Raw genomic sequence first — 27,079 nt, 5'->3', positions numbered from 1 at the left:
GTTCTTTATGTGCCACTTTGTAACTTTTTGTTATAAAGAAAAGTAACGACATGAAGCTCCTGGAACCGTGCTGGCACCTAGAGAGTGCTCCAGGGTGACGTATTTCCATGCAACTGCGCATAGCTCTACAGCCTGCCTTTTACCAACTGTTTACTGTGCCATCGAATGGTTGGAGCATAATTCATTTACCCAGCCTTTATGGTTGAGCATCTTTTATAATCCCATTATAATGCTTTATTCAGGGGACACAGGTAAAAACTGATGCATTGTATTGATACTTCCCTATAGCATTCTGATTGTATACTTTGTCTTACAACTTCATTAAATTCATAGGGTGAGTCATTTTGTAGTAAAGGTATTTTAACATTAAATGTTCTTTTCCCAAATTAAAGTTACCATTGATTTTTCACTGAACATTAGATTTCCTCTTTTAGGTTTTCGTGGTTCTTGGTAACCTGTCTTGTGTCTTTGATTCTGAGTAACTAAACTACTACTCTAAGAGATCTGAAATTAACTCTGGTCTTAGGTGACAGACACATCAAAAGACAGCATTAGAAGAAATCTTAGATGATGTGGGAAAATTGGGAGAAACTTAACTGGTTTTGGGTACACTGAAACATGATTATTAGGCACCATTCCAGAGGCAGGACAAACAGTGGTTAGACAAGACAAAACCCGTATCCTAACTCAGGTCCTTCCTTTCTAGAGGTGCCTGGGGGCTGACGACACAAGAATAACATCAGGTAGTGAGAACACTAAGAAAGAAAATGAAGGTAATGGGCTGGGGAGGAGGACAGTTTTACAAGGGGTGGTTAAAGACAGCTTCTCTCCTTAAGCGACCCATGAGCAGTCCTAAGAGAGCCATGTGAGGCTGTGGGAGAAGAGGCTTCTGTGCAGTTCCTAAGAAGGGAATATGCTTGATGCGTGCCAAGGACAGAAAGATGGGTGGCTGCAGCTGAGTGAATGAATGCCAGGAGGAATATGGGGGATTAAGACCTTGTATGCCTAGTGGGCCTTGACCAAAAAATATGAATTTTAGTCTAATTGTAATGGGAAACCATTGAAGGATATACGCAGGGGAATGATGTTAATTCTTAGAAAAAGGGAAGGGGGTAGAGAGGGTGGAGGGAGATCAGACCAGCTACTGTGTGAGAATAGACTGTAAGGGTGGAAGGAAGCAGAGAGGGAGACCAGTTAGGAGGCTGGTGCGGTAGCTCAGGTGAGAGCCAACAGTGGCTTGAACAAAAAAGCGATATTAATAAGGGTCTAAAATAGGCTGTAGTATATAGATTGCTCTTGCATTTCGTTTGATTCTCACCATGTTCTGAGTTAGGTAGTGTAGGAATTCTTCTCTTAGGTATAAATTGAGTTGTCCAAGGTTTTAAAAATGAGTATTGATAGAGAGTAGGACTGTAAATTCCAAATGCATGGCATATAGGAACAGAATTTATTGTTGACATTATGTGAGCTTCTTTGGAATACTACCTTTTTTCTCACCCTTTTTTGTTGTTGTCGGTTTAGTGTATTAAAGTAATAAAACTTAAGAGTTAAAACAGTAACACTGCGTAATGTGAAATGAAATGAAGGTAACTTGCAACCCAGAAAGGTTCTTAAAAGTCCAAGAAACTGAGTAAAGTACTCTTTAGAAATATATAAAGCCAGGTGTACTTACCTATGTGTCACCTCTCAGTCATGATCACTGTAACACTGATTGAGGATTAAAATAAGGCAAAACTGAGAACCAGGGTAGAGGCAGGTACAGAAGCAGTTGGAAACCAGAGCTGGGAAGTTTGGAAGCCAGGATGGTCAGAAGCTAGGGAAGCAGGATCAAGGCTTGGGTGAGCAGTAGCCTGGCAGGTGCAGGAGCCTGCTGTGTCCCCGCTGGTGAGGCCGCCCAGCTCAGGGCCGGCTGGCGGGACCTCCCTGACTGCGGTGGCAAGCGTGGACTCAGAGAGATGAGATCATCAGTTTCCATGGTAATTGTAAGGGTTGTAATGTTTGTCTTATGAGCCATAAAACTAATACACTGTGCGGTACAGGGACGCTAGGGCAGTTCAGTAAACGCAGTGGTCACCGTTAAGTGAACTGGTGCTCAGCAGTTGGCCCAGAAACTGCTGACATCTCCTGTTTATTTGGAATATATTGAAATCAATATGTTGATATTAATCGCTTTCTGAAATATGCTGCTTCTGTCAGATGCTTTCTTGGTCACTTCCCTCTCCCTCTAATATTTTAACAAGGAAAAATCATTTATCGACAGTTTGATAGCATAGTTTTAACACTTTTAGCCTTCAGTAATGCATTTCATTTGTTCTAAGTTGCCTATGTTTTCACACTTTTAACAACTGCAATTGAGATGGATCTTAACAACTGGTAGAATCTTAGATTGGAGGAAAAACAGTATTCAGTGTCGGTGGTGTTTTACAGGTTTCCTCTGAGGAATGTTTACATTAAGACCGAGTTTAATTTTTTTTTAATCATACTTTTTCTACATCGACCTATCATGCTGTCAAATAAGTTGCAATTTAAATTGATAATACAAAAATGATGGGTCTTAAAATACAGTTTTAATCATAACCCCTAATCATGAGCTCAAGAATATCTCTCCTGGGTAAAACATTCTTAGAGGTTTCTAAAGAAATAACTTTCGGAAGAATCCATGTAATTTCCTGAATGCACAGTAATTTCCTGAAGTCTCTAAATTACTGTGTGTGCATGTGGTGGGGAGAGGGATGAGAGGGATGGTGGGTGGTAAAGCTTTGCTTAATAGTTGGCAGTCTTACCTTTGTGATAGTGAAGAGTGTGGTAGGTTTTATCATAGTCTCCTTAGGCTCTTGGGAAGATAGTTAATGGGAAGTGCAGAAATATTGTGTGTATGTATGAGTTTACTGTCTAATGGCTCACATGTCCATTCTATAAGATAATGATGTGGTATTTTTCATTAGCAAAAAGTGCAAGTTATATAGAAAATTGTTAGTTACATAGGCTATAAACAAAAGATTAATATTTTCTGAAAACCTCATGCAAACTGACAGCAGTAGGGCCCTGGTGTTTACAGTACATTCAAATGATAGGCCAACTCACCAAAGTGGAAATAACACTGATAACTGTGGGAAAATGGTCAAACTGTGTAATCAAAAGAAATACAAATTAGATCTACAGTGAGGTTCCTCATTCATATCAGTAGGAATTTTTTTTTTTTTCTCAAGTATCCAAAGCAAGGGTAGGAACTCAAAACGTCATGATTGGTAGCATTATACCCTAATGTGCCCCCCACCTTCTTTAGGAAGCAATTTAGCATTGTACATGGAGCCGTGAAAGTGATCTAACCTTTTGGCTTAGTCATTCCACTTCCGAAGATCTTTGCTAAGGAGATAAAACCATTATTTTAAAAAACTATGTACGTGAAGATTTTCCTCATAATATTTTAAGAATAGAACTTTGTAAGCACCAATCCCCAGCAATAGGGGATTGGCTAAGTCCAGTATAGGAATAACACTTGATGGGCCAGTGTGTATTCATTAGACAATAAATATGCAACAGTGGGGTGGAGAGCGCTTGTTAGTAACAAGAAGACATAAATTGTACACTAATTAGAGCTTTTTTTAACGTATAAGAAAAGCAACTAAAAGTAACGGTTGTGAATCATTGTGTGTTAATGATTGTGAATGGTTGTGTGTAATTTTTTAAACAGAGCATCGTTTTGTCTCATGCAGATTTTTGTTCATGATATTTGTTAAAGGAATGAGCAAGTGACTTTTACCTTTCCCCACCTTTAGTGTGATCATCAGTACTGCTGATTAACCAGGTCTCCTTCAGTTGCAAGTTAAAAGAACATCACAGAGTTAAGCACTACTTGACCCAGGAGTTAAATGATCTCCTCAGTTCTGCTCTCCTCTGTTGATGTCTCCTGAAAAGCCTTTCCCCTCATGATAGCAAGGGGAGTGTCCAGCAGCTCAAGACTAGCTAAGGATCCTAGAGTACAGTTCTGCCTTTCTCTTTTCTTGGGAAGTCCCAGGACAGCTGTGATTGATTGGCCGGTCCTGGGTCCTGTGCCTACCTTTGAACCCCCTAGGATAGAGTAGGGAGAGTGCCAGCTTTTTTCTGGTCACTTGGGCTAAGTTTACTTTTTTTTTTTGCATGTTGTCATTTCTTTTATCCCAGCCTTCTTGATTTTTGTATTTAGATCTGTAGTAGCACATCTTGGTTTGGCGGGTGTGTGTGTGTGTGTGTGTGTGTGTTAAAGCTTGCTTCTCTTTGATTCTGGCACTTAATTTTCCTGGACTTCCATTGAAAATTGTTAAGTTTTACCATGCCATAGACACTGATAAATAATACAGCTACTTTGCAAACATTTCTGCTTATTTTTTAGATTCAAATGTAGTCTATTTACTTTCTTTTTGGTATAGGTAAGTAGTCATGAATTCTTTCGGAAGCTATAGGTTAGAGGCAGCTGTGAAAGTCTCTGCCTGCCATTTTGTGTACAGCTGAAATAATTTATTTTCCCATTGTCTTAGTTTTTCAAATATGTAGGAGAAAAAAACTTTAAAATAATTATATGGGTCTTTTACATAAAAATGTTGAATAGAATATTTTCTCCAAAAGCAGCTTGATAAACTTCAAATTCAGTGAAGGAATTTTCATGAAGAACAAAGCAGTTGGTTTAGCTCTGTAAATTACTAGTGCTGGCAATGACATTCAAATGGATGGCTCAGATTCCTGTTAAGACGGGAAGTCCAAAATTACTGTTTGTGCAAAATTCTTTCTGGGTGGGAAAAGGGGATTCTAGGTAGATACATTTGTGGAATGCTGGGTTAGACAGAATTCACTACTAGACTAATTAGTTTTTAATGTATCAATGTGTATATTCTTTGGATTCTCTAAGAGGCAGGGATATATTTGTATTTCACTTTGACCATCAAAGCCATCTTTCAAAAACAGATCAGTTATTATGTGGTTTGGGAAATAACTGCCTTAACCATTACTCTTTATCTGAATCTTGGTCCAGTTTCTTAAAAGATTGGTTAAATGGTTTGAGATGGACTTTGCTGAGGAAGTGTCATAGGGCTTTTATGTTTGTTTGTTTTAAACAACAACCTTACTATCCTGTGTGGTAGCTTGTGCTTGTTTTGTATTTCTGCCTAAATAGAAGACGCTATCCCACCTTGGTGCAAGGTGGGCTACAGGCAGACCCACCTTTTCGTGTAGGTATGGCCAAAATGTTTTTCTAGTAGCCCTGTGATCTGCTCCAGAAAGTACTCTTATTGAAGCCCCAAATTAATCATGCAGCGTGGAATGAAGAAGTGAGTTTAGCTTTGGAAATAGAGGGCAAAGTTAAAAATCACTATCATGGAAGTGTTCCTCTAGATTAGAACATTGAACTTTTATGTAGTCCTCTTAAATCTGCCATGATGAATAGCCCCCAGATAAACCACAGCCAATTAAATGAGTTCATTTGTTGAATGGAGTTAGAATTAGCCATTTGATTGTCTGAAGAACATTTGCCAAAAGCAACTCACTTCGTTTTGGCATATTTGATATATTGAGCTGGTATCTGACAGTAGTTGGCCACAGCATAACTTGCTTCTTGAGACTGTTCCTGGAATGTGCTAGTAATAGCAGCTTTAAAAGAGGGTGACTGAATTTTTAATTGATAAATAGGAGGGGAGTCACATAGATGATTCATCTAAAAATGGCATAGATTATTTAGGTGCAAGTTAAAGAAGTCTAAGACATAGCCATGGTTTTATTCCACATGTATGGAGAGTTTCTACAATTTTGCTGTTTCCCAATAGAATTTTTATATTGTGCCTTTACTAAAATTGCCTTTTTGTCATTACTAAAAGCTCTTCTCAAGACTATTAAAAGTGGTTTCAATCAATGTGTAGCTATCTTTAAAATCATGTATTTTTCTACTCAACTAAATCACCACACCTTTTTCTCTTCTTCCTATACAGACTTAGCTTTGGAACCAAACCCTTCTGACCACCCAAGGGCAAGCACAATTTTTCTGAGCAAACCTCAAACAGATGGTAAGGCAATGCTTTTTTTTCCCTGAGAAAAAGAGTGAAAACTGTTTTTGTTTTGTGTATTATAGGAGGTATTTAGAAAAACTCTTACAGTGGTTTAAATGTTTCACTTTTTTTATGTATTCACTTGTCTTATTTTAATATGTTGATGATACAGTTTCCTTTAGTTGTCAGTGTTTTAGGGAGGAGAACACTTAGACTATCTGTTTATACATTTTGCCACCTCTTTATCAACACTGTCAACTGGCCACATGATTTAGATGTGGTCTATTTCTCCATGCTACTTTGTCCATTGCTAAGTACTCATGATACCATTTCACAGGTGCTTAACACCCAGGGACTCTAATAAGAAGTTTCGCTTCTACGCACATAAGAGGGAAAAATGGACATTACTTCTCCTTACGTGCATCCTGGCTGCCAGCTCTCATTTCTGTGTGCATTGGGCCTGGCTCTTAATAGCATTCATTTAATAAGTTACCTTTAATCTGCATAAACTGATTAAGTGGTGGTTAGTAATATATGTGAACTGAGAGTCAATAAGTTTTGAATCGCACTTTCAGGCCCTCTCATAGAGAAAAAAAAATTTTAATTTAATGCAGTAGTTCATAAACTTTACATTAGAACCACTTGGAAGGTTCTTTAAAATCCTGTTGCCCAGGCTGCATCCATACTACATAAATCATAATCTCTGGGAAAGAGACCAAGCATCAGTGTTTTTTTTTTACAACTCCCCAAGTAATTCCAATGTGCAGTCAAGGTTGAGAACCAATCATTTAATGAAACTTGGGACAACTATGTCTTTGCATTCTGGGATTTATTTTTCCTTATTCCCTAGGTTTTTCATTTGTGGGGTTTTGGTTTTTGTTTTGATTGTTTGTTTGCCATATTGCTGACAGCTAGGATGCTGGAAATTTCAGTTCGTGATACTGAGGTGCTGTTTTTTTTAAGATCATAGAGATTTAAATATGATTATTAGAACTTAGAATAGTACGGCCATTCCAGGATAGCCAATGCCACATGTCAAAACCCGTATTTCTCCAACTAAGGGTAGAATGCTCAGAGACTGTATGAGGGAATTTCCAAAGCACTTGCAGAAATTCAAGTCTCTGAGCACTTGCCAGGTGATAGAAGTGCAACTCTGCCATATACAGAAAAAAAAGCTAGCCACCCTCGGAGTGTCCCTTCCTTCATCGTTTCCTCCCTTTCTTTTCCTGAGCCCTCTTGCAACCCTAGAAAGGAAATAGAAAGAGCAGAAGCACAAATAATTGTTAAATGTTTATATTTTAAAGATTATTTAGAATATGTGGGGGAAGAAGTTTAAAAAACTTTAAGAGGCTAATTCTCCCTTTTACGAACCTAGATTTATTTCTTAAGGTCTTTATTTTTAATATTCAAATTTTTATACTTAAACCAAGCATTACAGCCAAACTATACATTAGGCCAAAAATGACTTAATGCAACCAATGCAGTTTTACAGATGAAAGTGAGAGAGGGGTACATTTGATTTTACAAAAAGTAATCAGTTGGACAAAAGGAGAAATCAACACTGGCAGCAGCAGAGGTATATATAAAAATATGGAAACTCCAATTTAAAAAATCACATAAAATATTGTTTGCACACATGCTGACCATTGTTATAACTCTATCTCAATTTTCACCATTAAGCAACCAAGCTTATGGTTCTCAGAATATTTCAGCACTTCATTCGAATTTTTTAAATTATGAATTATTTTGCAAAATACAAATAATAAAACAAAAATTCATTCACCTACCATCTAGCTCAAGAAATAAAACATTACAACTACAATTAAATCCCTCTATCTACCCACCCCAGATCCTATTTACCCTCCCCTCCTTCTTAGAAGGAAAATTTCTATATTAAATTTGAGGTTTGTAATTTTCATTAATATTGTTGTATTTTTATTGTCTGTTTAGACCATAAATAATATAATATTGGTTTGCATGTTTTAGGCTGTATAAATGGAATCATATACTATGCATGCTTGTACAACCTGCCTTTTATCTTTCAATGTAATGTTTCTGAGATTCAACTAAGTTGATGTGTGTACTATTTTATTGATTTTTGCTTCTGTAGTATATTTTGTTGTATGAATTATATCAATATTTCATATTTGTAATGGTTTCTGTTGTCATCCATTTGTGCTTTTACCTTTTACACTTTCCAAATTTTCACTCGAACAATGTTGCCATGCACATTTTCATGCTTATGTGGTTGAGTGTTACTAATACATATACTCAGGACTGGAATTACTGGTCCATAGAAAATATATAATTTCAACTCCACTAGATATTGTTAAATTGATCTACAAGTAGTTATCCCATAAATGTATACTCCCACAAGCACTGGATGAGAGTTCCTAATTTTAATTTTCTGGCAGTGCTCTAAAATTATCTTTAGCAAAGCCTAGCCACCAAATCACTTAAATGAGAATCATAATAAATGGTATTCTTATGATATAAAATGTCACTTGATGCTCCATTGCTAAAGAAGGATCTTACAGTCTCTGAGCCTTTTAAGGAAAAATAACTTGGGTAGGTATTATTGGAATGTAGATTTTTTTTTAATCCCAAAAACATTTTATAAATAAGTAGGATGTAAATTTAATGACAGTAGTCGGGTCCATAGGGGTAACATTTATAGCATAGTTTTGGTGATTGATTATAACTAAGGCAAGTAGGTAAAGGATTAAAAATATGCATTCTGTGTATTAGTCATTAAATTTAATGGTCAGAATAAACTCCACAAAATGCAAATACTTTTTTTAAAAACCAGAGAAGAAGAAAGGGATAAAACTGCTCATGAGTGAAAGTGAAAGAATTGTCTGGTTTGTGTTGAATGGGTTTCAAGTCAGATGGGCATCTACCCAGACTCTGAAAATTAAAAGTTTAATAGCAGATTTAATTCTTTTTGATTAAAATTGATGGTATTTCTGAAGGCTGGAAACTGTGTATGTAAGTCACAGCACAAAACCAGACCTCAGGTTCATGAGGGAAAAAAACAGATCCCTTTGTTTTTTCAGTCTCTCATTCAAAAAAATTATATTAGTGGAGAACCTTCTATGTATTTTTTCTTTGTGCAGGCACAGTGAGATCTCTGTGCATACAGAAATTGATTTTAGTAAGCACAAACAATGTTATTTTCTTGCATACAGATGTCTATTATGTTATCTCTGTGTCCTGAGGTATCTCCTTATTAGAGGGTTGATGTTGCTATTAGCTGACTGAGGGAGAGAAACAGGATGAAAAACCCCAGAAACCCAAGAACACAACCACATAGGGATTTGAGGAAGCCAGCATCCAAAATGGCCTCCAGTGATTCTTGCCTTCTGGTAGTCACACTTTATGTAGTCCCCTCCCATATCAAATAGTAATAGACTGACATGAGTAACAAATAATATATTGAGAATAAAAGTGTGTGACACCTGAGGCTAAGACATGAAAGACATTGCAACTTCAGCTTGCTGTCTTGGATCACTTGCTCTGCTGGAAGCCAGCAGTCATTTTGTGAAAACACTCATTCAGCCATACAGAAAAACCTACATAGCAGGGAACTGAGTCCTCCTGTCACCATCCAGCCCCTACCAGCTAGCCACCTGCATGGACCACCAGCTCCTTTGCAGATGACTGCAGCCCTGAATGACATCTTAATTACAACCTCATGAGAGTCTGTGAGCCAGAATCACTCATTTCACCTGGCCCTGAGTTCCTGATCCATGGAAACTATGCGAGATAAATGTTTATTGTTGCTTGAGGCTGTTACATTTTGGGGTAGTTTGTGATGCAGCAATAGATGACTAATACAAGGTTGGAAAGAGAAAATAAGACCAACTTTCCTTCTTCCTTTCTCCAAACCTGTAATAAATGTTTCTCTTTACTTTTTCTATTTAAAGGACTTTAATAGTATCCAAGAGAGAAAAACATCTAAGACACTTGCCTCAGGAAAACCCTGTACAGTAAAAAGAAAACTGTATCATCCAAAATGAGTTTATTCGTTTATTTATTCAACAAATACCGAGGGAGGAACCAAGATGGCGGAGTAGAAGGACTTGCTCTCACTCCCTCTTGTGAGAACACCAGAATCACGACTAGCTGCTGGACAATCATCGACAGGAAGACACTGGAACTCACCAAAAAAGATACCCCACATCCAGAGAAAAAGGAGAAGCCACAAAGAGATGGTACGAGGGGCGCAATCACAGTAAAATCAAATCCCATAACTGGTGGGTGGGTGACTCACAGACTGGTGAACACTTATACCACAGAAGTCCACCCACTGGAGTGAAGGTTCTGAGCCCCACGTCAGGCTTCCCAACCTGGGGGTCCGGCAATGCGAGGACGAATTCCTAGAGAATCAGACTTTGAAGCCTAGTGTGAACTGACTGCAGGACTTTGACAGGACTGGTGGAAACAGAGACTCCACTCTTGGAGGGCACACACAAAGTAGTGTGCGCATAGGGACCCAGGGGAAGGAGTAGTGACCCCAGGGGAGACTGAACCAGACCTATCGGCTAGTGTTGGAGGGTCTCCTGCAGAGGCGGGCGGTGGTGGCTCTGTTTCACCGTGGGGACAAGGACACTGGCAGCAGAAGTTCTGGGAAGTACTCCTTGGCGTGAGCCCTCCCAGAGTCTATCATTAGCCCCACCAAAGAGCCCAGGTAGGCTCCAGTGTTGGGTTGCCTCAGGCCAAACAACCAACAGGGAGGGAACCCAGCCCCACCCATCAACAGTCAACTGGATTAAAGTTTTACTGAGCTCTGCCCACTAGAGCAACAGTCAGCTCTACCCACCACAAGTCCCTCCCATCAAGCCTCTTAGATAGCCTCATCCACCAGAGGGCAGACAGCAGAAGCAAGAAGAACTACAATCCTGCAGCCTGTGGAACAAAAACCGCATTCACAGAAAGACAGACAAGATGAAAAGGCAGAAGACTATATACCAGATGAAGGAACAAGATAAAACCCCAGAAAAACAACTAAATGAAGTGGAGACAGGCAACCTTCCAGAAAAAGAATTCAGAATAATGATAGTGAAGATGATCCAGGACCCCAGAAAAAGAATGGAGGCAAAGGTGAAAAAGATGAAAGAAATGTTTAACAAAGACCTAGAAGAATTAAGAACAAACAAACAGAGATGAACAATACAATAAAAAAAGAAAATTACAGACCAATATCACTGATGAATATAGATGCAAAAATCCTCAACGAAATACGAGCTAACAGAATCCAACAACACATTAAAAGGATCATACACCTTTATTAAGTGGGATTTATCCCAGGGATGCAAGGATTCTTCAATATACGCTAATCAATCAATGTGATACACCATATTAAATTGAAGAATAAAAACCATATGATCATCTCAATAGATGCAGAAAAAGCTTTTGACAAAATTCAACACCCATTTAGGATAAAAACTCTCCAGAAAGTGGGCATAGAGGGAACCTACCTCAACATAATAAAGGCCATATATGACAAACCTACAGCAAACATCATTCTCAATGGTGAAAAACTGAATGCATTTCGTCTAAGATCAGGAAGGAGACAAGGATGTCCACTCTCACCACTATTATTCAACATAGTTTTGGAAGTCCTAGCCACGACAATCAGAGAAGAAAAAGAAATAAAAGCTATGCAAATCGGAAAAGAAGAAGGAAAACTGTCACTGTTTGCAGATCACATGACACTATACATAGAGAATCCTAAAGATGCTACCAGAAAACTACTAGAGCTAATCAATGAATTTGGTAAAGTAGCAGGATACAAAATTAATGCACAGAAATCTCTTGCATTCCTATACACTAATGATGAAAAATCTGAAAGAGAAATTATGGAAACATTCCCATTTACCATTGCAACAAAAAGAATAAAATACCCAGGAATAAACCTACCTAGGGAGACAAAAGACCTGTATGCAGAAAACTATAAGACACTGATGAAAGAAATTAAAGGTGATACCGACTGATGGAGAGATATACCATGTTCTTGGATTGGAAGAATCAATATTGTGAAAATGACTATACTACCCAAAGCACTCTACAGATTCAATGCAATCCCTATCAAATTACCAATGGCAGTTTTTACAGAACTAGAACAAATCATCTTAAAATTTGTATGGAGACACAAAAGACCGCGAATAGCAAAAGAAGTCCTGAGGGAAAAAAACGGAACTGGAGGAATCCGACTCCCTGACTTCAAACGATACTACAAAGCTACAGTAATCAACACAATATGGTACTGGCACAAAAACAGAAACATAGATCAATGGAACAAGATAGAAAGCCCAGAGATAAACCCACGCACCTATGGTCAACTAATCTATGACAAAGGAGGCAAAGATATACAATGGAGAAAAGACAGTCTCTTCAATAAGTGGTGCTGGGAAAACTGGACAGCTACATGTAAAAGAATGAAATTAGAACACTCCCTAACACCATACACAAAAATAAACTCAAAATGGATTCGAGACCTAAATGTAAGACCGGACACTATAAAACTCTTAGAGGAAAACATAGGAAGAACACTCTTTGACATAAATCACAGCAAGATCTTTTTTGATCCACCTCCTAGAGTAATGGAAATAAAAACAAAAATAAACAAATGGGACCTAATGAAACTTCAAAGCTTTTGCACAGCAAAGGAAACCATAAACAAGATGAAAAGACAATCCTCTGAATGGGAGAAAATATGTGCAAAGGAATCAACAGACAAAGGATTAATCTCCAAAATATATAAACAGCTCATGCAGGTCAATATTAAAAAAAGAAACAACCCAATCCAAAAATGGGCAGAAGACCTAAATAGACCTTTCTCCAAAGAAGACATACAGATGGCCAAGAAGCACATGAAAAGCTGCTCAACATCACTAATTATTAGAGAAATGCAAATCAAAACTACAATGAGGTATCACCTCACACCAGTTAGAATGGCCATCATCAGAAAATCTACAAACAACAAATGCTGGAGAGGGTGTGGAGTAAAGGGAACCATCTTGCACTGTTGGTGGGAATGTAAATTGATACAGCCACTATGGAGAACAGTATGGAGGTTCCTTAAAAAACTAAAAATAGAATTACCATATGATCCAGCAATGCCACTACTGGGCATATACCCAGAGGAAACCATAATTCAAAAAGATACATGCACCCCAATGTTCATTGCAGCTCTATTTACAATAGCCAGGTCATGGAAGCAACCTAAATGCCCGTCGACAGACTAATGGATAAAGGAGCTGTGGTACATATATACAATGGAATATTACTCAGCCATAAAAAGGAACGAAACTGAGTCATTTGTTGAGACGTGGATGGCTCTAGAGACTGTCATACAGGGTGAAGTAAGTCAGAAAGAGAAAAACAAATATCGTATATTAACGCATGTATGTGGAACCTAGAAAAATGATACAGATGAACCGGTTTGCAGGGCAGAAGTAGAGACACAGATGTAGAGAACAAACATATGGACACCAACGGGGGAAAACCGTGGTGGGGTGGGGATGGTGGTGTGCTGAATTGGGCGATTGGGATTGACATGTATACACTGATGTGTATAAAATTGATGACTAATAAGAACCTGCAGTATAAAAAAACAAACAATAAAAAACAACTAATACTAAACTTTCTTTGGGTTATTTGTATGGAAATATGTTAATATAAATGTTTCAGACATTACATGAAATTTCTAAAAATCTTATATGTTCTGGTATAATGTTATAAGTCATAATTCTAGTTATTACTTTAAAATACATATCTCAGAAATAACTAAATTTCCTTGTCAATTGCATTATTATGAACTTTCATCAAATCGTTAACTGTGGTCATTTTTAAGTCTTTTGTCATTTACAGACAGTTCTGGCTGTACTCTGATGCTTTCGTAAAAATGTTCCTATAAAGGGGTTTCATCTTCAAGGAATCCATGGAAAAGACTTTGACAAGTACAGGTTTCTGGTAACTGACTGTACTGCTGAACTGAATGAATAAGCATTTTCAGAACTCTAATGGAAAACTGATGAATTCATAAAAGTGCTAACAAAAGATCAAGATGAAAAAAAATTAATTACATGGGACTGAGTGAACTGATGAGGATGATTATAATTTTTGTGACTTTCTGTTTGAATAAAAAAAAAAAAAATCCCACAAGGACTCCAAGGCAAAAAATATACAAATCAGTTTTCACTGCAAAGTAAAGGAGCTGTTACAGTGGAGGATTACTGGACTGAATGTGGATATTATGACATAGTATGAGTGTGTTTTATGTTTGGTACTTGCAATCACTGCTGCTTTTGTTGTGGTCATCCATTTACAATGCTTGGTGTCGGTCTATTTATCTCTTGTAAAAATAAAATACAGTGTGTGTGTGTAAAAAAAAAAAAGCAAATACTTATTGAGCATAATACTATATATGTCAGACACTATGCTAAGTCAGAGAACTACAACACTAAAGAGAGCCATGAATGCTGCCTCATGGAATTTACATTATAATAGGTAAAATGCACAGTAATCAAGTAAATAAATAACTCAAATTCTTTTAAGTGCCATGAGTCCATCAAATGAAGTGTTGCAATGTGGAATGGGGGAAATAAAATACTTTAGATAGTGCGATAGGTAAGGCTTCTCTGAGGAGATGACATCTAACACTTAAAGGACAGGAAAAAATAGTCACTGAAAGAAAGCTGGGAAGGTCAATCCAGGAAGACAGAATAGCATACCCAAAGGTCCTGAGGTACAGAGACATAATGAATGAACTGAAAAGCCAGTATGACCAGAGTCCAATGTGTGAGGAGGAGAGTAACATGAGGTAAGGTAGGAGCTCATCCATTTTTCTTCAACTATGAAAATAATTCCACTCACACACAAGGCCTGCTTTAGATGGTCCCTCTCCTTCACACCTAAAGAAATATAAACTGAGGTAAGACATGGGACCAAACCACACATCAAACTTGAGCACTCAGATTTCCCACTCCTCCAAGCCCCAACCAAAGGTCTTTGTCCCTCTGCCAGGATATCTTGGATTTCTAGACTTGCAATATCAATGCACGTCCCTATAGAAGGTCTCCATACCCCTATGAAGGTGGAGTCCAGTCTTAATGCTGGAGAAATGTACAGGAATATGTATACAGCTCAAAAGACTAAATGCGAGGGGAAACCTAAGGCATGCTGGATTTAGCAATTATTGGAGACATAAAAAGTTTAGTTGGAAAGTTCCTGGCACTTCTCAGGGGATTGTGTGACAGCTTTGGAGTTTGAAGATCAATTTTCCTGAGTGTTCAGACTTAAAATTCTGTCTCTCTGTAAGACCTTTCAGACTCTGTTTGCTGAAGAAAGAGGTTGTGAAATGTAAAGGCTGGAAGTCACATTGTAGCACTGCTTGCTGGCCAGGTGCTGAGGGGCCTCATGCTATTTATCTAGCCACACAGTAATGCCCTTTCCAATCCCAAATTCATTCTCATCTCTAGAAGATTATTGAAATGGGACTTGGGAGATATACAGTCTATTTCAACAAACAGCAATCTAATTCTTCCTTTACACATTCCAGGGAAGGATAAAAAAAAAAAATCACCTTGCCAGCTGGTACACAAGCTGCAGTGCACTGAAGCTTACAAGCATCCTAACTGCCAAAAGGACACTGGGGGGATTTTAATATATACAGTGCGGATGTGTCAGAAGAAGCATCTTATGAGGAGTTTAATCTGTTCATTTGAAAGAGTGCAGCAGGAACGGTCCCATGGGGCTCTCCTCCAGGGCGGGCGCCGCTTTCACTCTAAAGAATCTCACTTGATGAGAATCAATACGCGGGTGCTTGGTCTTGACTACAAATAGTTCATTACAAGCTGAGAAAGAAGCCGGCAGCTCCATTTTGCCTTCTTTCCTGGTCCTAACTTCCCCCATGTCAGAAAAGCCCACAATTATTTGACATACAAGAATGTATGAGGTAATTAAAAAGCCAGAAATCTCACGTTGAAATTTCTAATTACAGGGGAACAGGTGTCTGGCATTTTTCAGATCCCGGTGCCGGTTCACAGTGGGACCAGCATGTCCTTTGTGCTGTCCTCGCTTCTAGAACTGCTCCAAATGCATGGGCTGAGGCTGCCAGCCCCTAGAGAATGCTTAACGTGCCACAGTGTGGCCTCCTGGAGATACGGATACTCTCCTGGACACGAATTAGAAAACCTTGACCAGGATGAGAAGTAGCAAATGCGCTGTCAGCGACGGGCTATTCCTGTCCCTGCAGTTGCTGCCCACCTCCAAATGGAGACAGCCACACACATGCCACCTGACGCCCCTAAAACACACCTGAAATCAGGGTCCCTCAGTCCCTCTGATTCCATCTACTGTCACTCGCTTTACTTTTGAGGGCAGTATTACTTCTTTTCCTTATTGAGCCTTTTATTAAGTTATAACATACATTTGGGACAGTGCAAAAATCTTAAGTGTACAGGTTGACGAATAACCACAAAGTGAACATAGTCATGTAACCACTGGCCTCTTTACTCATCATCACTACCCCACTCTCTTCTCAGAGTTAACCACCACCCTATCTTCTAATGCCATCAGTTACTTTCACTTGGTTTTGAACTTTATATAAATGGAATCATATTTTACATACTGTTTTTTAATCTGGGTTCTTTAACTCAACACTATGTGAGACTGATCTGCGTTATTATACGTACCTGTAGTTTGTTCCTTCTTATTGCTGTGTAATGTTATCATTATATGAATATACCGCACTTTACTTATCCTTCCTACTGTTGATGGACATCTGAATTGTTTTTCAGCTTTGTGCTATTTTGATAATGTTGCTAAGAATGTTTACGCACATATGTAGACATTGTTGTAAGGCATGTGCATAGGAGTAGAACTACTGGCTTTTAAGGTATGCACATAATTAGAATTTCTTCTTAACATTTTTGCCCTGGAAGATACTTTGCACTTTATTTTCCAGAAAAACATCAACTCTCAAATGCCTCCTCTTTGGCCAGTTTGTTCTTGGAGCTATGCTCAATATTACAGAATGGTAGTGAGCTAACAGACAGTCCTTGTCCTTGGGCATCTGTGCTCTCAGCTGTCCTTCTCAGGAGATAACCACGAGGCATTTCTGACCGGGAGTCGTCTGATCAGCAAGTGTTCTCCTGCTGCCACAGCCCCTTTGCTTGAGGTAGCCTCCATACCATGCGCCCTTCCATGACCTTACCCTCTGGGATTTTCTGTCCCTTTCATACTCCCCTCCTACTGAAATCACATACTACAGTATCAGAATTACACAATGAAGCAAGCTCTGAGCAATTTTAATCACTATAAATGTCCTTCCTTAAGAAACATTACACCCTACCTCCAAGGGAAGCAGCATGCTAACCATGTAAAGAATCACGCTGACTCCGTTTCCACATGGCTCACCATCTCCCTCTGAAGACAGGATTCCTAAGCACTGACCCCAGCTTGCCCTGGATGGGGCATGACCTCTAAGAAGGTAACTCTAAGAGCAGAAGGAGAAAAAAACACCAGCTTCTACTTACACAAGGGTGGGATTTACTGACTGTTAAATAAATAACACTGGTTAAAAACTTAGTGTAAATATCAAAAAAAAAAAAAATTATCTTTATTATCCACCCCTAATCCCTTAGCAAACTTGCACTTAAATACCTATTTACTCTTAAGAAGAAACAGTTTACAACATCTCAGGACACTTTTAGAGTATCTCATAATCCCCAGTTGGTAAATTATTCATTTTTAACAGAAAATCTCTTCACTCATCCCACTTAGTCTCATATTAAGAACCACTGATGAATAGTCTCATAATAGTAGCATCTTACATAATTAAAATTGCTTTTAAGCCACTGTTTTCCCTTCCTTCCACTAAATAATGCCAAAGTCTTTATCATCTCAGAATGGGTTCTAGTAGTCAATTATCTACTCATTGCCATTCTTCTAATCTAGCTATCCAAGTTCTTCCTAGCTCTCAAAATCAGAGCTCCAAATTGTCTTGAGTCATTTAATTATAATTAACCAACACCAAAACCCATACCACTCATTTATTTATTCATTCATTCAATAAATAAATGACATGTTTTGGGACTTCCCTGGTGGCACAGTGGTTAAGAATCCGCCTGTCGGGCTTCCCTGGTGGCGCAGTGGTTGAGAATCTGCCTGCTAATGCAGGGGACACGGGTTCGAGCCCTGGTCTGGGAAGATCCCACATGCCGTGGAGCGACTGGGCCCGTGAGCCACAACTACTGAGCCTGCGCGTCTGGAACCTGTGCTCCGCAACAAGAGAGGCCGCGATACTGAGGCCCGCGCACCGCGATGAAGAGTAGCCCCCGCTTGCCGCAACCAGAGAAAGCCCTAGCACAGAAACGAAGACCCAACATAGCAACCAATCAATCAATAAAATAAATAAATCTTTAAAAAAAAAAAAAAAAAAAAGAATCCGCCTGTCAATGCAGGGGATATGGGTTCAAGCCCTGGTCCGGGAAATCACACATGCTGCGGAGCAACTAAGCCTGTGCGTCACAACTACTGAGTCTGCGCTCTAGAGCCCACGTGCCACAACTACTGAAACCCGCACACCTAGAGTTCCGGGAAATCACACATGCTGCGGAGCAACTAAGCCTGTGCGTCACAACTACTGAGTCTGCGCTCTAGAGCCCACGTGCCACAACTACTGAAACCCGCACACCTAGAGTTCGTGCTCCGCAGTAAGAGAAGCCACTGCAGTGAGAAGCCCGCGTACCGCAACAAAGAGTAGCCCCCGTTCACTGCAACTAGAGAAAGCCTATGCACAGCAATGAAGACCCAATGCAGGCATAAATAAATAAACAAACAAACAAACAAATGTTTTGAACTTACTATGAGTTGAGAGCTTGAGATTCAGAGTAGAACCAGACAGATGAGTCCCTCATCTCATGGAGCACACTTCCTAAAATATATTAGAAGACAAATTTAAATGTGAAACTTATAAAGGCTATGAGGAAAATAAAACCAAATGCTGGCCTAAATAATGGACTGGGATAGGGACTGCTTAAGATAACATGACTGGGGCAAGTCTTTCTGAAGAGGTAACACTTAGACTGAACTCTAAATGATCTCAGGAGGCAGACATGAAAAGGTGTGTGGAAAAGTATTCCAGGCAAAGGATACAGCCTACGTACAACAGGATACAGCCCTGAGATGGGAAGGTCAGTGTGACTACAGCTTGATCTGCAAAGATAAGAGACCAGTGAGGGGAGGCAGATGGGAACCAGATCAAATCCACCTGTTGAACATTGTTAGGAGTTCATCTTGCAAGTTCCATAGGGTAATGATTCCACTAATGAAAGATCGTATATATGTTTTTCCCTGGATAGTAAATGCCAAGAGTATGATCCTATCTGATCCTATCACTATTGTGTACTCTCTTCCACTTTGTGGTTTCCAGTATTCCCAAGGTCTCTCTGCCATTGGCATCTCTAGCCCCCTGGTAGTTCTCTTCCATCTTTGAGCTCCTCTTCTGAAACATAATGTTCAAATCAATCATTTTTTACAAGGCAAGATTTAATTCTAACATAACTGAACAGCCGAGGTGCAATCCACATAGTTTTTCACATGTAATTATTCTTCTCTTGGCCAACAGGAAGCAATAGTTAAGAGCTTAGGCTTTAGATTATCAAAACCATGTTCTATTTCTGTTTTTTACACTTTTACTGTGTGTAACCAGTGCATTACTTTATCTGTCTGAGTTTTTTGGTCTGAAAAATGGATAGTAGGATATATCCCTACCTCAGAATTGTAAGTTTTGATGGAGATAATACACAGTAATCCTCAACAGATGGCCACTAATAATAATGCTGTTCAACAAGCAAAAACCACAGAACTTTGCAGTAAAAAGAGATGATGGACCTTACCTTATCAATTTCTCTCATTTTGTATTTAAGCCTTTCTGAAACTAAAATAACTGTCAGTGGTAACTTCCTTCCTTCTTTCCTTCCTTCCTTCCTTAGAAGTAAACCAGATTTCCCTAGCCAATATTCTCATGGAGAAATAATTCAACTATTCACTGCTGGCTTTAGCTTTGAGGTTGGGCTATATGAACTACCCAGTCATTACTTAAATAAATCACAGATACAGTCTTATTACTGATGGGGTAAATTGTGATTGGAGTAGTGTATGATTTAATAAATGCTACTCATTAAAGCTTGAGAGACTCAGAAACATGAACTCTACTTTTTATTCAATTTGTTAAGTGGGAAAAGACAATAAGAAGATGTGATTTCCATACAGATCTCACCCACCAAATGTGGACTGTAATTTACAGATACAACTCAGACAAGGAAATAAATTGTAGGAGATAGAAGAGCTGTAGTAAGTTAATATTAGGGCTTTGTGGATATATCAACTAAGGGCTAACATCTAGAGAAGTAGCTGTTGGGGCATGGAAGCCCACTTATTCCAAGTGCCTGTCACTGGCAAGTTTTCACATAGTTATCACACAGACATGAACTTAGCTATATAAGCGTTAAGGGAAAAAATCCTGAACCTTTAGTGAAAGTTTAACAAGTGGGCTTTTACATGAACTCTGCGTATTGTACACATATCTAATCCCTATTGCTGGCTTTTTAAATTATTTAAATTATTTTATTATTTTATTTATTATTTTATTATTTATTTATTACATAAGCAAACGGCAACCACAGAAGAAAAACAAAGTATAGATTAGCAAAAGGAAATTCATTCATAATTTTACCACTCAGAAATAACAATTATTAACATCATGCTCTTTACCCACACACATATATACATTAATTCTTCACACATTCAAGTTAATTCTTATTTTACCTAAAGAGATATATCAAAGGAAATTGAGACGAATTTCTAAACCTTATATTTTGTTGCACCAAAAAAAAAATAATTATCACAAATGAAAAACACATTTCATATGGAGAACTTCAAATTTTCAGTTATTGTTTACTACATAGTCATCCCTCAGTCATCAAGGGAGATTGGTTCAGGAACCCCTCCTTCTCCAAAGATACCAAAATCTGCAGATGCTCAATCCCCACTATAAAATGATGTAGTATTTGCCTGTAATCTATGTGCATGCTCCTGTATACTTTAAATCATCTCTAGATTACTTATAATACCTAATTCAATGTAAATGCTATGTAAATTGTTGCTGGCATGCCGCAAATTCAACTTTTGCTTTTTGGAACTTTCTGGAACTTTTTTTCAAACATTTTTGATCCACGGTTGAATCCGAGGATTCACAACCCATGGATATGGAGAGCCAACTGTACTCAACTGATTAACAACTCCTTTTCTTCAGGAATGTATAAAGGGGTTATGACAACAAATTCCATTCTAATTCAGTAAGACTTTACTAAAAACTTTTAATGATCCCAATATGTGGGGAAATACAAAATAACTGTCTATGCTTTTGAGGAAATATATCTGCAGGGAACACACACACACACACACACACACACACACACACACACACACAAACCTCAATTACTTGGGCAGAATAATTGGTAAGGGGTAAGAAAAACACATTGAGTTTCTGGAGCTGACGAGGTCAAGGTCCATCTTTTTCAAAGTCTTAGCTATGAAGTAGGAATAATACTACCTTCTCCTCCTTTCCTCACAAGAGGAAAGATAGTGTGTAAAATCCATTACACACTTTGCATTCTCAAGATTTTTCTGAGTTTTCTATCACCTACTTTTTATTCCAGTTTGCTGGACAGATGGGTTTTCTAAGTTATTTTGCAGATACAGACTCAACCAAGAAGGCAAATCTTTAAATTTTAATGTCTTTTTGATTTGTCATGAAGGGCAACTGATGCAGCCACTTTCAATCTCTTTTTAATTTTAACCTCCATTTATTTTTTTCTAATTTGCTTTAATATTTATTTGTTTTATTGTATATGGCAACCCTTGTTAAGATGTCCTATGCACTGCTGCTCCCATTGGCTGGAATCCTCATCCCCTCCCCTTCACCTATTACCTCCTGTCTTCCTGTTCTGAACCCAATTATCCTTTCCTCAGGGAGGACTTCGTTGATGCCCTCAAGATTTTCCAACTTCATGGTCTCATAGCCCCATTTATATACTCTCTCAAATTCCCATCTCAGTGTAATTTTAGATTTATTTGGGTGATGATTCACTAGTGCTTTTCTCCCTCACCAGACTATAAGCTCAAGTTTTTGCTCACAACTGTATTTGCAGTGCCCAGCGCAGTGCACAGGACATGGAAATATTTAACAAATGTTTGTTTGATAAAATTTCCTGAGACAACAGATACTTTTTTTTTTTTACCTAATTTGATTGCATCCCCAATCTTTATTCAGTGCTGTCTATAAGGCAGATGTAGCATATGCTAAATGCATGGCTTTCAATAAGTCGACACTAAGGAACTACTACACATTTGCATTACTATAATTTTTCAAGATTCATAAGAAATATCTTTTTACCCATTCTACATCTAAAGTGAGTAATCCCTTTTTAACAAGAACAGCTTGCTCTAAACCTGGTTCAGTCATAGCAGTACATACAATAGGCTCTGTATCCTGTATTATCACCAAAACAGGAATATAGAGTAAATCTTTACTCTCTGTCCATGGCTTATGGAAAGATCTGACTCTGAATTTAGCAATGATTTATCTTATACCTAAGAAATAGGAGTACCAAAGTAGCTCACGACCCTGATGTAAAAGACGAATCTAAAAATTCTATTAAAAGTTGTTGCCATTTATTCACTTGCTAATTGACACATTTTTAATTTAAATTGACTTTATAAAAATCATCTTGCTTTTCCTCGCGGTTTCAAATAAAACTCATCTGATTAATACAATTACATGTTATTATCCAAAATTGTCTATTCATCATAAACTTTAAGCATCTAATGTAAATCAGCCACAACACTGAGTGTTGGCACAATTAAAGAAATCCAGCCTAGACAACAGTTTCTACATTTTATTCACTTATCTTTCTCTAAAACATCAAAAGAGTCCAAGAACTTAGTTCACTACAACCTTTATTACAATTTTTTTATCATCTCATTCTCTAGTACTTCAAAATTCCCAAGTCTCTCTCTCTCTCTCTTTCACTCCTAGAGAATATTATAGTTTATAAGCACTCAAAACTCATCTCCTTTGATAAATAGTAAGAAGCTCTTAGCATGATCTAATTCTTCAGTAACTTGGTTACTGAAAAAAGGTGTGTGTGTGTGTGTGTGTGTATGTGTGTGTGTCAGTGAGTCTGTGTGTCATTATAGGGGTGCGTGTGTGTGTGTTGGGTATGTGTCCCAGAGATCCACAGCTCGGGCACAAATAAGAAAGAGTGGAGAGGAAGGGACAGTGCCATCAAAGAGAGAGCATCACAAGTGAGAATGTGAAAGTGAGTCCTGATAGCTTCTTTTTCCAAATCCCAAGCCCCTTTATTCTATCACCTTTCTGTTGCAACATACACAGCCATGAGCATTTTGAGAAGCACAGTAACATCATTTTTCAAATTCGTATCCTAAATCATGATATCATGCCTCAGTGTTCTGATGCAGCATAGGAGGTAGTCTTCCTAATCTTTCCCTATATATGATCTCTCGATCGACACTCAGCTTGGATCTTTCTGAAGTTCCCATAACTCCTTTCTCGCCTGTCTGAACAGTAGCAACTTAGACTTGTATTCATACATGCATATGGAATTATGTAGATTTTTGTGGGTATATTTATATACATGGTGTCATACTATATATCATAGTCTGCAACTTGCTGTTTTCATGTCTTAGAGATCTTTCCATATCAGTATATTTTTACCTACCTCATTATTCCATAGAATTGCATAGAAAAAAACACATGTACCATGTCATTTTAACCAGCATTCATTGACAGGAAAAAGATCACAACAAAAATGCCTATTAGAAAAAACGCTGTAGTAACACCCTTGTACAGGATCCTGTCTCATAGGCATGAGTGTTTCATTATGGCTAATGTTTCTCAAAACTGGCTTTACATAAGAATCATTTGTGGAGCTTTTAAAAATACTGCTGCCCATGCTCCCCAGCCCCTCCCCAACCAGACCAGTTAGATCAGAATTTCTGAAAGTGGAACCCAAGCATGGGGATTTAATAAAATCTCCCTAAGTAATTTTAATATCCAACCAGGGTAGAGAGTCGTTACTAATTGTCAAGAATTAGAATTGCTGACTTGAAGGATACATACATTTTACATTTTGAACTCATTTTACAAATGGTTAAATTCCATATAATTGCAAGTTTTGTACTATCATTACTTCTTCTGCTCTAAGTCTCAGAAAATCTAAAAGTATAAACCAAGTACTAGGAAAGGGTCTCCTTTTCAGCTAAAATGGTAGCTCCCCAGAGATCTAAAGTGGGTGTCCACCCCATCTCAAATAAATATTTTCACAGCACTTGGTTTGCTTTATCACTTATGACAATCTGCCATCATTTCATTTAGTTGATTACTGTCTTTCACAGCCCCCAATCTTCAGCAGAACTCCAAGAGAACAGGAACCAAATCCATATTGTTCACCCAGTAAGCCTAATGCTATTATAACAGGGCCTAACGTATTATAGGTGGTCAATATGTGTGATAAATAAATCCCTGTGGTTGCCTGGTCAGTGGATAAGCATGTTAGGTTGTGATAAGGAAGTGAAGGGGAAATACTGTCTGCTCTCATTTTCCAGGCCCAAACTTTCCAAATAGAAAACAAATATTTTATCTTAGCCAAAAAGAAACTAAAAACCTACACAATCATTTAAGAAAAAGACTGATGTGTGTTGAATCTTGACCATGTAGTAAAAAAAAAAATACAAAGGGATTAGAAGGTAGAATGTGATGAACCACCTTTAGTAGTGAATTTGTCCTTTCTCTGCCATTCCCCTGCGCTTTGGTAAGACTCTAAAAAATGTATACAGTAAATGGTACAGTTAAGCATGAGAAACACTTGGAGATCTGAGCACAGGGCAAATCAGCTGTCACTGAGAACATGATTCCCCAGCTGTTACCCTTCTTTCTCCTCACAAGTAAGACTTGTCACATGGGCCTATAAAAAGGAAGGGTCAAGAGAGAAATTTCACTTTGATTCTGATTATTAAATTACTTAGGATCATAGTGGCACAAAGGCTCTAAATTCTTCTTTCTCTGCATATAGTTTCTGTGTGTAACTAGTAACACCTAACAAAGTAACATATAGTGATATATTGTGTCCAATAGGACTAACCATTTCAAAAAAGGCCTCACTGCTATAAATTGTGTACACCTTTAGACTTTCCTTCTATAATATGCTTGGCCAAAACATAAAGATTGTTGACTAAGTAGGAATGAGATCTTACACTTCCTTTCTTTGTAGTTTCAGGGTGAATTAGTTTTACTTTTTTTAGTTCTTGGGTTTTTTAAGTAAATTATTTATTTCAGGATAGTTGTAGATTTATAGAAAAGTTGAGGGGAGATCCCATGTACTCCACACCCAGTTTCCTCTATTCTTATCATCTGACTTTAATATGGTACATTTGTCATAATTAATGAACCAATATTGATACACTAATATTAGCTAAAGTCCATGCTTTATTCAAATTTCCTTAGTTTCTACCTAATGTCCCTTTTTTATTCTAGGATTCCATCTCGGATACCACATTTACTTGTCATGTTTCCTTAGGCTCCTCTAGGCTGTGAAAGTTTCTTAGACTTTCCTTGTTTTTGATAATCTTGACTATTTTTTAAAGTGCTCCTCAGGAATTTTGTAAAATGTCCCTCAATTTCAGTTTGGTGTTTTTCACATGATTAGACTATGTTGTGGGTTTTGAGGAGGAGCCTGTCAAACACCACCTCAGCCTCAAGGTCAAGGTTAATATCAAGAGTAATGTCATGTTGATAGCATGTACCCTCGATAAGATATGAATGGCATTGTACCTTTGTGATTTCCACTTTTCAAGAAGAATACACCAACATATTTTTCCTCTGTGACTTTATAAATCCATGATACATATTTCGTAACACAAAGGATTTAGACATATAGTGAGATCAAGCCATTTCCCCCTTAATATGAAATAAAGTGTTCCAATTTTAAATCGTTTTGCTCAGAAGACATAAAGCTCTTTTACTTGTAAGCCTGTCACAGATATTAAGGGATGTCTGCACATGGAGCAAAGTATTAATATAGGCTGTGAGTTAAAGTTAGAGTATAGCCATCACTCAGTAATTCCTTTGATAATCCAAAGGAAAACAAGCTGGTGGACAAATTTCTGCTATTTACAAAAACAGAGTTTCTATTATAAAACACTGAATTATTTTTTTAATTCTAATTATTTAAATTTGAGACAAGGAATATGCTTAGGTGAAATATGTTCTGATTCTCATGACTGTCTTACATGTCAGAAATGAGTATCAGCAGCTAATTTAGGTAATGACTGAGCCCTTGATGTGGGGTAGCATGGGGGAGGGAGCTAATAAAAAAGCTTCTCCTGAACCTATGTGGATAACATAATCCAGTAGATCAGGCCACCATGTGAGATCAGACTAACTGCGGGTCAGTGGTGACTTAACGAATTATTGTTCATATGAGTCTTAACCCCTCTTAGCTATAATGTATGGAGAGGAACAGTGACCTTCCCCAAGTTGGGGAATGCTTTTGTATCAGACCAAAAGAAAATAGTTAATATAACTATATCTTTCAACACAATTATATTCAACAATTAGAATATATAATGTGTGTGTTTACACATATATACTTATATATGTATACTTTATATGTATAAGTAAACATATATATAATGTTTATATATTCTTATATATGTAATGTGTAAATATGCTCTTTTAAAATCCCAAACTTGCTACTGGGTTTTTTTGGTTTTGTTTTTGTTTGTTGGTTTTTTACTGATTAACGACTACTCAGTAATCATATATCTCACAAGTTAACAGAACAGAAGTGAGGGTGGCACATTGGCTAATCACATGTTTCTTAATATGAGAGTCTAGTCTTGCAAACTGAGAAAGCCAAGGACAGAAAAGGAAAAACTTTCAAGTTACTCACCAAAATTTCCACCTAATGATA

General features: G+C 37.9%; 1 protein-coding gene and 1 long non-coding RNA gene across 2 annotated transcripts in view; one reads left to right on the top strand and one right to left on the bottom strand.

Annotated features, from left to right (window-relative positions):
* CPS1 (carbamoyl-phosphate synthase 1) overlaps positions 1-18,946 on the bottom strand; it is a 395,122-nt gene extending 376,176 nt beyond the window's left edge. Inside the window, exon 1 of the mRNA XM_059928619.1 lies at positions 18,888-18,946. The gene's annotated coding sequence lies outside the window, so the exon portion shown is untranslated. The remainder of the gene's footprint in view (positions 1-18,887) is intronic.
* LOC132368669 (uncharacterized) lies at positions 1,875-11,766 on the top strand. The gene is made up of 3 exons (XR_009504145.1): positions 1,875-1,976; positions 5,958-6,032; positions 9,941-11,766. It is a non-coding gene; the product is annotated as an uncharacterized LOC132368669 (long non-coding RNA).
* Positions 18,947-27,079: the final 8,133 nt, after the last annotated feature.

This window comes from Balaenoptera ricei, chromosome 7 (assembly GCF_028023285.1).
Source record: "Balaenoptera ricei isolate mBalRic1 chromosome 7, mBalRic1.hap2, whole genome shotgun sequence".
Classification (NCBI taxonomy): domain Eukaryota; kingdom Metazoa; phylum Chordata; class Mammalia; order Artiodactyla; family Balaenopteridae; genus Balaenoptera; species Balaenoptera ricei.
This window is presented reverse-complemented; position numbering and strand designations above follow the sequence as displayed.